Here is an 8,239-nt window from a genome sequence, read left to right on the forward strand (position 1 = left end):
GACAATGTACTGTGATGATCACTGATGAAAAAGGGCATCAGCATAGGACTAGTCTTCATATCACCCCTCAAGGTCCACATGAGGTACATGGTTCGGCTCCATTTCCCCTCATCAAACAATATCGTAGAATACGAAGCGCTCATCAATGGCCTACAAATCACCATCGAGCTGGGCATCCGATGCCTCGATGTCAGGGCGACTCCCAGTTGATCATCGATCAAGTTATGAAGGAGTCAAACTACCCACGACACCAAGATGGTGGCATATTGCCAAGAAGTCCGATGACTGGAGGACATATTTGATGGCCTCGAGCTCAATCACATCCCAAGGCGCCTCAACGAAGCAGCCGATGTGCTCGTGAAAGCAGCGTCTGGCTGAGAGCCAGTCTCGGCAGGTGTCTTCACCAACGATCAACACAAGCCCCTCGGTGTGCTACGTGGGGTCAGAATAGGCCGATGATGGCCCATCTGATCCGACCCCGGGGGCCGATCCGCCGACTGCTCCGCTCGACCCCGAGGTCATGGAGCTTAAAGAGGGTCTAGCGGCAGAACCCGAACCTCTCAACGACTGGAGAATGCTTTACCTCGACTACCTCCTCCACGACACACTACCAGCAGACAAGACAGAAGCCCGATGGCTCGCACGCCATGCTAAGTCCTTCGTTCTTGCAGAGGGCGAACTCTACAAACAGAGCCACATTGGGATCCTGTAGCTCTGCATCCCCAGCGAACAAGGAAGACTTCTGCTGAACGACATCCATGGTGGGGTCTGCGGTCACCATGCCGCACCAAGGACCTTGGTTGGAAACGTGTTCCGACAGGGCTTCTACTGGCCCACCGTAGTAACCGACTCTGAGCAAATTATACGCACCTACGAAGGGTGTCAGTACTACACTCGGTAGATTCACCTTCCAGCCCAGGCACTTCAGATGATCCCCATCACGTGGCCCTTCATGGTCTGGGGGCTCGACCTGGTTGGGCCACTCAAAAAGGCGCCCGGGGGCTTCACCCATCTACTTGTCACCATAGACAAGTTTACAAAATGGATCGAAGCTCGACCGATCTCCACGATCAAATCCGAGCAAGCTGTGCTATTCTTCCTCGACATCATCCATTGCTTTGGAGTACCGAACTCCATCATCACAGACAACGACACACAGTTCACCAGTAGGAAATTCATTCGATTATACGATGAACAACACATCCGGATCGATTGGGCAGCCATCGTGCACCCTCGGAGGAACGGGCAGGTCGAGCGCGCAAATGGCATGCTCCTGCAAGGCCTTAAGCCCAGGATTTTCAACCGGTTGAACAAGTTCGGCGCGCGCTGGCTCACTGAGCTCCTGGTTGTGCTCTGGAGCCTAAGGACAACTCTTAGCTGGGCCACCGGCTACACACCCTTCTTCATGGTCTACGGTTCTGAGGCCATTCTCCCAACAGACCTTGACTATGGAGCACCAAGAATCAGAGCATACGACGAACAGGGGGCTGAGGCATCCCACCAAGACGCCATGGACCAGCTAGATGAAGCCCGTGACATCGCCCTCCTCCATTTAGCTAAGTACCAGCAGGCGTTGCGATGGTACTATAGCCGATGGGTATGGGACCGAGCCTTCCATGTCGAGGACCTCGTCCTTCGCCTCATGCAGAGCAACAAGGACCGCCACAAGCTCTCCCCGCCCTGGGAGGGGCCATACGTCGTCGCGGAAATACTTCACTCGGGCGCCTATAGGTTGAAAACCATCGACGGCGAGGTCTTCACCAATGCCTGGAACATTGAGCAACTATGTCATTTTTACCCTTAAATAAATGCATGTTTTTTCTTATCAGTTTTTGTCCTTACAAATCCCTGATCTTTAGTGACATCCGACCCCTGCAAATTGCTAGGGGCCGGACCTCACTCGGGGGCTGATACAAATGATACAAGCACATTCTGCAAACACTTCCTGCGTTGTCTTTGCAAATCTTCATCTAAGTTTTTCGGTTCTTCTCATAACAAGTCCTAAAAACTAAGATTTCAGGAACAAGTTCTGAGTACAACTGGTAGGACTGCGGGAGACCCACGCCCCAGTGGCTACAACCTCCTTGCTCACCAGCATAATCAGAACTAATTCACTCGCATTCCTAGTCATTTGCAACTTAGGCCATGGGAAGGCATCAAAACCTCTTCACAAAAAGAGGGAACTAAAAATTGTTACTGTTTCCGTAACAAAACATGAAAACTTGTTCATTATTGCACAAATTCACCACTTATAAAGTGATTTCATCACACAAAGGACTAGTGTACTCCTAAAATCCAAAGGACTATTCACTCGGGGGCTTCCCCAAACTTATTCAATTATAGTCTCTGCTTAACTTTACTACGAGTACTACTACGGTCGCCGCTGCCAAGCTCTCCATCAGCAACATCCGGGCATGTACACAGACCAGTTCATCTACTACGGCCACCGCGCCAAGCTCTCCATTGGCAATGTCCAGTGCATGTACACGGACCAGTTCGTCTACTACGGCCACTACGCCAAGCTCTCCATCGGCAATGTCCGGGCATGTACATGGACCATTTCATCTACTGCGGCCACCGCTGCCATGCTCTCCATCGGCGACAGTCCCACCACTTCGCCGGATCTTCGAAAGCACCGTCATCTGCAACAATGAGCACCACGCCGGCGACTGTGGTGTCCCGACGCTGGGGCGCCCAGGGACTATGCCATCGTCATCGGCCACAACCCCAACAACGGTGCCTCCACCGGGATGCCCGGGGACTACGCCATCGTCATCGGCCGCAACCTCGACAACGGCGCCTCCGCCGAGACCCCCGGAGACTACGCCATCATCATCGGCCGCAACCCCAATAACGGCGCCTCCGCTGGGAAGCCCAGGGACTACGCCATCGTCATCCGCTGCAACCCTAACAATTGCGTCGGGGCAGAAAGCGCCTCCCACTGAAGGAAGGCCGCAACCAATGGTAGCAAAATCGACAATGCTCATCGCCCTTCGGTGCCTTTTCTCCTTCAGCAGCGGTGATCCCTCCTCACCATAGGTGGACCGCACCATCTCATCTACTTTGGATAACCTCCAGCTCGACATCACGCTCCAGAATCACGAGCGGACTTGTGAGTTCTTCTCTCCCTGACATTACCCTCCCTCACTTAGGAGCCGATGCATTCGGTGAGAAGAAAGGAAAAGAGGTGGTGGCTCAGAGGCTGGCAGGGAGGTGGGGTGAGAACTCTTCCCCCCCCCCTATTTAAAGAGGGGGCTTAGCAGCTAAGGAAAGGTGAAAGGTTCGGACAAAAAACTTTCTGCCTTCCCCTATTCAATGCAAATGCGAAATCAATGCTGATAGAAATCCGAGGGGATGCGTCGAAAATGACGAGACGCGCTCTGGTCGATGGGACACCGCCTGGTAAGCTAGAACATCACTCGGGCATGGCCCACCACTAATGCGCCCCAGAAGTGAGAATCAGGGCACGCTCACCTACAGGCGACTCTCCGCTTCCCCAGGCAGGACCATGGAACGACCCAACGACAGAACCTCCCTCCAAGGGGAGCCTAGCAGGCCTCCTGAGTTGATTGGGCGGCCTAGGCAAAACCACCAACAAACGACCAATTGAAAGATAAGCACCCTTGTTTACTTACTTTGAGTGTTGAATTCTTTACCGAGCTTCCGACCCCAACAATGGTAGAGGCACGAACATCGCTCGGGGGCTACCAAGGGTGCCTGTTTGTCTAAAACACCCTCTTAGCCTGACCCCTCCTTATGTTAAAAAACCCAGAAGCACTGACGTATGGGAACAAAACATGAAAACAACTGGGCAAACCAACAGACCCTACGACTACAGGTGTTTTTTGTTCACCAGCATAATCATGTTCATAGTTCCTCATATTACTAGCCTTAGGCTCCCGCCTTCCTGAAAGGAGTTTGGAGGGGTCCACCTGTAGAGCCCCCCTTCAGGGGAAAGCTAGGCAGATCGCTTAAAAATCAATCACAAAAACAAAAGTAGCGATACTTATGTAGGTTACGCCGGGCTCGTCGAAAACGTCGGACCCGAAACCTGGCTCAGACACGTCTGGTAGGAACTTCCCATGGCTCATACCACCAAGGTAACGTTATCGACCCCCTGCTTTCATTTTGATTAAACTATATGTTAAATTCATACGTCCAAACATTGCATATGCAAATTGTTGCATCCCAACGCTTCGTGTCGCGTCACGAAGCGGTAGCCGCTTCATTCAATATGAGTGACGCCTGACCGAGGTTCGAAGGTCGGCCCACGAAGGGCTCGAGGCCGCCTCGTGTCAAATAGAGCTAGGGGAGGAAAACCGAAATGAGCCCCAGTGGCCTTGCCCGACCCCGTTTAAAAACGGATAGGGACATTTCGACCTTTCTCGTTCAATTCTAACCTCGAGCCAGACCCACAGAATCTTCGACGAGGCAGAGGCCAACGGGCCACCTGAGCCCAGCAAACGGCTCAGGGCATCTGCCAGGAGGCAGGGTTAAGAAGTAATGGAATGCCACATGAGGGCTCTAGCCGACCCTAGTCAGCGAATGATGGATCCGGATTCCACACGAACATACCCGTTAGCGAGCTCATTGAGCGCTGACACCTGAGCCATCAAGGCAAGTGTCGTCGACTCGGCCCCTCTGGTCACAGGAAACCGAGGATGGGGTAGCACGCAAAAACACAGCCGACCCCTAACAAGACCCTAAAGGGCTCAGGGGTTCGAGCCGCTCGATCCAAGATCGAGAGACCGAGGTTCAAAGGCTGACCAGCAAAGGGTCCAGGGCCGCCTCGCGTCAAACAAGAGCCAGGGGAGAAAACACAGATGAGCCTCAACGGCCTTTGCCTGACCCACATTAAGGCGAATAGGGTCATCTCTACCTTCTTGTTCAATCCAGCCTCTAGCCGAGCCCATAAAAACCCCATTGAGGGGGAATATGTTGGAAGGCGAGCAAAGGAGTAACAGAACGCCCCCTGAGGGCTTCGCCGACCCCGCCGCGAAGCAAACGGGATTGGATTCCATCTGAACATCCCCGTTAACAAGCTCATAGCACACGGTCACGCAGCGATCATCAAAGTCCTAGGTAAGAGGTACGAGTAAATACAAACGTAAGATCGCCTCCCTCGCTCCGGTCTCTAGTAACATCCGACCCCAGCAACCGCAAGGGGACGGATCTCACTCGGGGGCTGATAAAGGTATGGGTACCTCCTTTCTTTTTTCGAAAAAACATTACATTAGATCTCCTCCTTGCATCAAGACTGGTGGCAAGATTCGGGGGAACAGACTAGTAAGATGGCGTCGTTGCCGGGGATCGAATCCGGGTCACCCGCGTGAGCCCACGCCCTGATAGCTACGGTAATTTTGCTCACCAGCACACTAAAAATTTCCTCCACAAAACTTTGGGCCCTACGGTCTTAACAAATGAAAGGGTCGATTGTCGAAATCTTTTCATCACAAAAAAGAGAAGAAGGTAAGATTAAACAAACAAAACGAAAATTACAAAACCGTTTCCAGGACACAAAAATACTGACACTTGTTCACATATTACAAATAAGTGTTTTTCAAGCTAACTACTTCCGCGAAGGGAGAACCTCTTGTTTCAGCTGGTCCACCAGGTTTCGCGCGAGGGGAGCCACTGCCTTTTCCATCTTGTCCAGCTCATCGTCATCATAAATAGGCGCAAAACCATGACTCATTACCTTCAGGTTGATCTCTTGATCGTAATGGGAATGGGCGACAGCAAAGGCTTGGGTGATCCCGGCATGGAAGGTGTCCTCCTCAAGTTGGCCTACCCACGCCGTGATTCCTGCAGCATGAGCTGCAAGCGAGCTGGATCCTTCTGGCTATGCCACCTCTAGGGCATCGGTAACCACACCGATGATAATTTGTAGAAGGTCATGCTCGTCGCTTTCGACCCGGAGGATCCCTCACACCTCGGCAAGCTCCTTCTCCAACCTGGTAACAACATTCTCAACATCCAACCTCCGGCTCACCGCATCCCCAAGATCCGCCCGGAGGGAGTCGGCCACCCCACGCACCTCGTTCGTGCTTCCGGATGGCCCGGTCTGCCCTCTGCTGCAACGCCACGGACCTCTCCTTAGCCTTAAGCTTGAGATCTCGCTCTGTCTCCAGCTCCGCCAGGAGCTCGTCGGCCCACTCACTAGCTGCGGCGTCCTTCTATAGTAGCTCATCCCGCTCCTTTCGAAGCCTGGCGGTTTCCTCCTCGTCTAGCTTCACCCTCACCGATAGATCCTCAAACATTCCATGAGCCTCCTCTGCATCTCGACGCGCCTCGTCCTCCTGCTGCTATGTGGCAGCGAGTTGCGCGCCTACATCTCCTCGCAGCCTAGCCTCCTCGGTAAGACGGTCCCACTCTGCCTTTTGCTCATGAAGGAACCAGGACTTGTCTCGGCTACGAGCAACAATGTTCTGAAAAAAGACTAGAATCAGAAGACATGAAAAAATATGTGAAGAAAGAAGAAAACAAGCAAGAAGATCAAGCGGATACCCGGCTAGAAGGAGCGAGGATTTCGCGTAAGGCACCAGTGGCCTCATTCAAGGCATTCAGCGCAGCCGAGAACCCGATGTCTAGGTTCTCCCACTCTAGGCTCTCAGCAGCATCATCAAGCGAGAACAGAGCCAATGATGGGTCCTCGATGGCCATCCACTAGAGCGGCAGCTCTCCCCTTGCGGGAGAGCGGTTGCCTCCCGACAAAAGGGCCAAAGGCGGCTCCCTTTGGGTCCTCCCCACCACCGTCATGACGACCAAAGACCCTCCGACCATGTCCTCCTCCATCTGGCCTGCCCCGGGCGCCACGGCCTGGACCGCCGGTGGCGCGGATTGCGCCACCCCCTCGGACGCCACCACGACAATATCCGACCCCACCGGGCTTGTCGTAGTCGCGGCCACCTCCGGCTGGGCCCCTAGCGGCGCGAACTGCGCCGCTCCATCAGACGCCACCACGGCGGCATCCGACTCCGCCCAGCCCACGTCTGGGACCGTAACATGGGCCGCTAGGGGCACGGAATGTGCCACCCCCTCGGACGCCACCGCGGCCACATCTAGCTACTCCTAGCTTGTCGCGATCGTGGCTGCCTGCTCGACGACCACCAAGGGCATGGGCGCCACCGCGGACGCCGCTGGACCAGCCAACGAGGCCACAGCAGCAGCGTCACTCCTGCCCAGAACAAGGGTGACACCGGGCAGCATGATCCGTCTCTCCTGAAGGGCAAGGCTCTTTCTAGGCGCCGGTCCCAAAGGGTGGCCCCGTCGTAAGAATCTGCAAAACAAAAAAAGAGCATAAGGTTGGAACGAAAAAAATAAAGGAGGAGAACGAGGGGAATCAGCGACATACTCTAAAGCTTTCAGTCGATGGGTACGTTTTGGGGATGAACCCTCGGACCCCTGCTCCAATTCATGTGGGCAGGACCGTTTCAAGCCTGCCCCCTGCTTCGACGCAGGGGGGCTCGTCTCTCTTGCCTCCGGGGGCGCGGCACCAGAGCCACTCCTCTCCATCGACTCATGGGGCGCAGCGCCAGAGCCGTCCCCCTCCATTAGCTCATGGGCCATGGCATCGGAGCCACCCCCCTCCGATAGTACCTTAGGAACGGCCTTGGATCCGTCCCCTCCCATCCACCGATCCACCGCCGGCACCCTACGGGTGACGGTGGATCCTCCGGCTCCCGCCGGACCCAGAGGTAGGCCCGGCTCTGCTGTCCTCGCGGGCTCACTTCCCTCCACATGGAATGGAAGGGGTCCCTGTAGGGACGGCGAGTCCTCATTCACCAAGTCACCCTAATCCCACGGTTAGCGTCAGAGGATCAAAAACTTCAAGTGAAAGGAGGAGGAAGGGAAAAGAAAACTTACAAAATCAACAAATCCTGGCTCCGGCCGCATCGGGGGATGTCCCGGCACCAGGTACACAAAGTCGAGGACGGCGCCAACAGAGTCCTTCGTGGGATCCATCGCCTCCTTAATATGCTGTGCCACCTCGGAAGGAGGAAGCGCGTCGTTGCCAAGCGGTGTCCCTTCAAATGATGCTTCAGGCACCATCTGATACAGGGGAAGCGCGCGCACCATCAATGGCGCAACCCTCCTCGTGTGGTAGGCACCAATAATCCCCGGCCCCTTCACACCCCTCTCCTTTAGGGTTCGAAGGGCAGCAAGAAGGCCATTGAGATTCTTCTTTTCCTTGGCCTTAACGCCCCATCCCCATGACTCCGGGGCCTCCAAGATGTAG

At 54.6% G+C, this 8,239-nt stretch overlaps 1 pseudogene; it reads left to right on the forward strand.

Moving 5' to 3' along the window:
* Window positions 1-2,945, forward strand: part of LOC136492478 (uncharacterized) — a 15,244-nt pseudogene extending 12,299 nt beyond the window's left edge.
* Window positions 2,946-8,239: the final 5,294 nt, after the last annotated feature.

Source organism: Miscanthus floridulus, chromosome 11 (assembly GCF_019320115.1).
Source record: "Miscanthus floridulus cultivar M001 chromosome 11, ASM1932011v1, whole genome shotgun sequence".
In the NCBI taxonomy this organism is placed as follows: Eukaryota; Viridiplantae; Streptophyta; class Magnoliopsida; order Poales; family Poaceae; genus Miscanthus; species Miscanthus floridulus.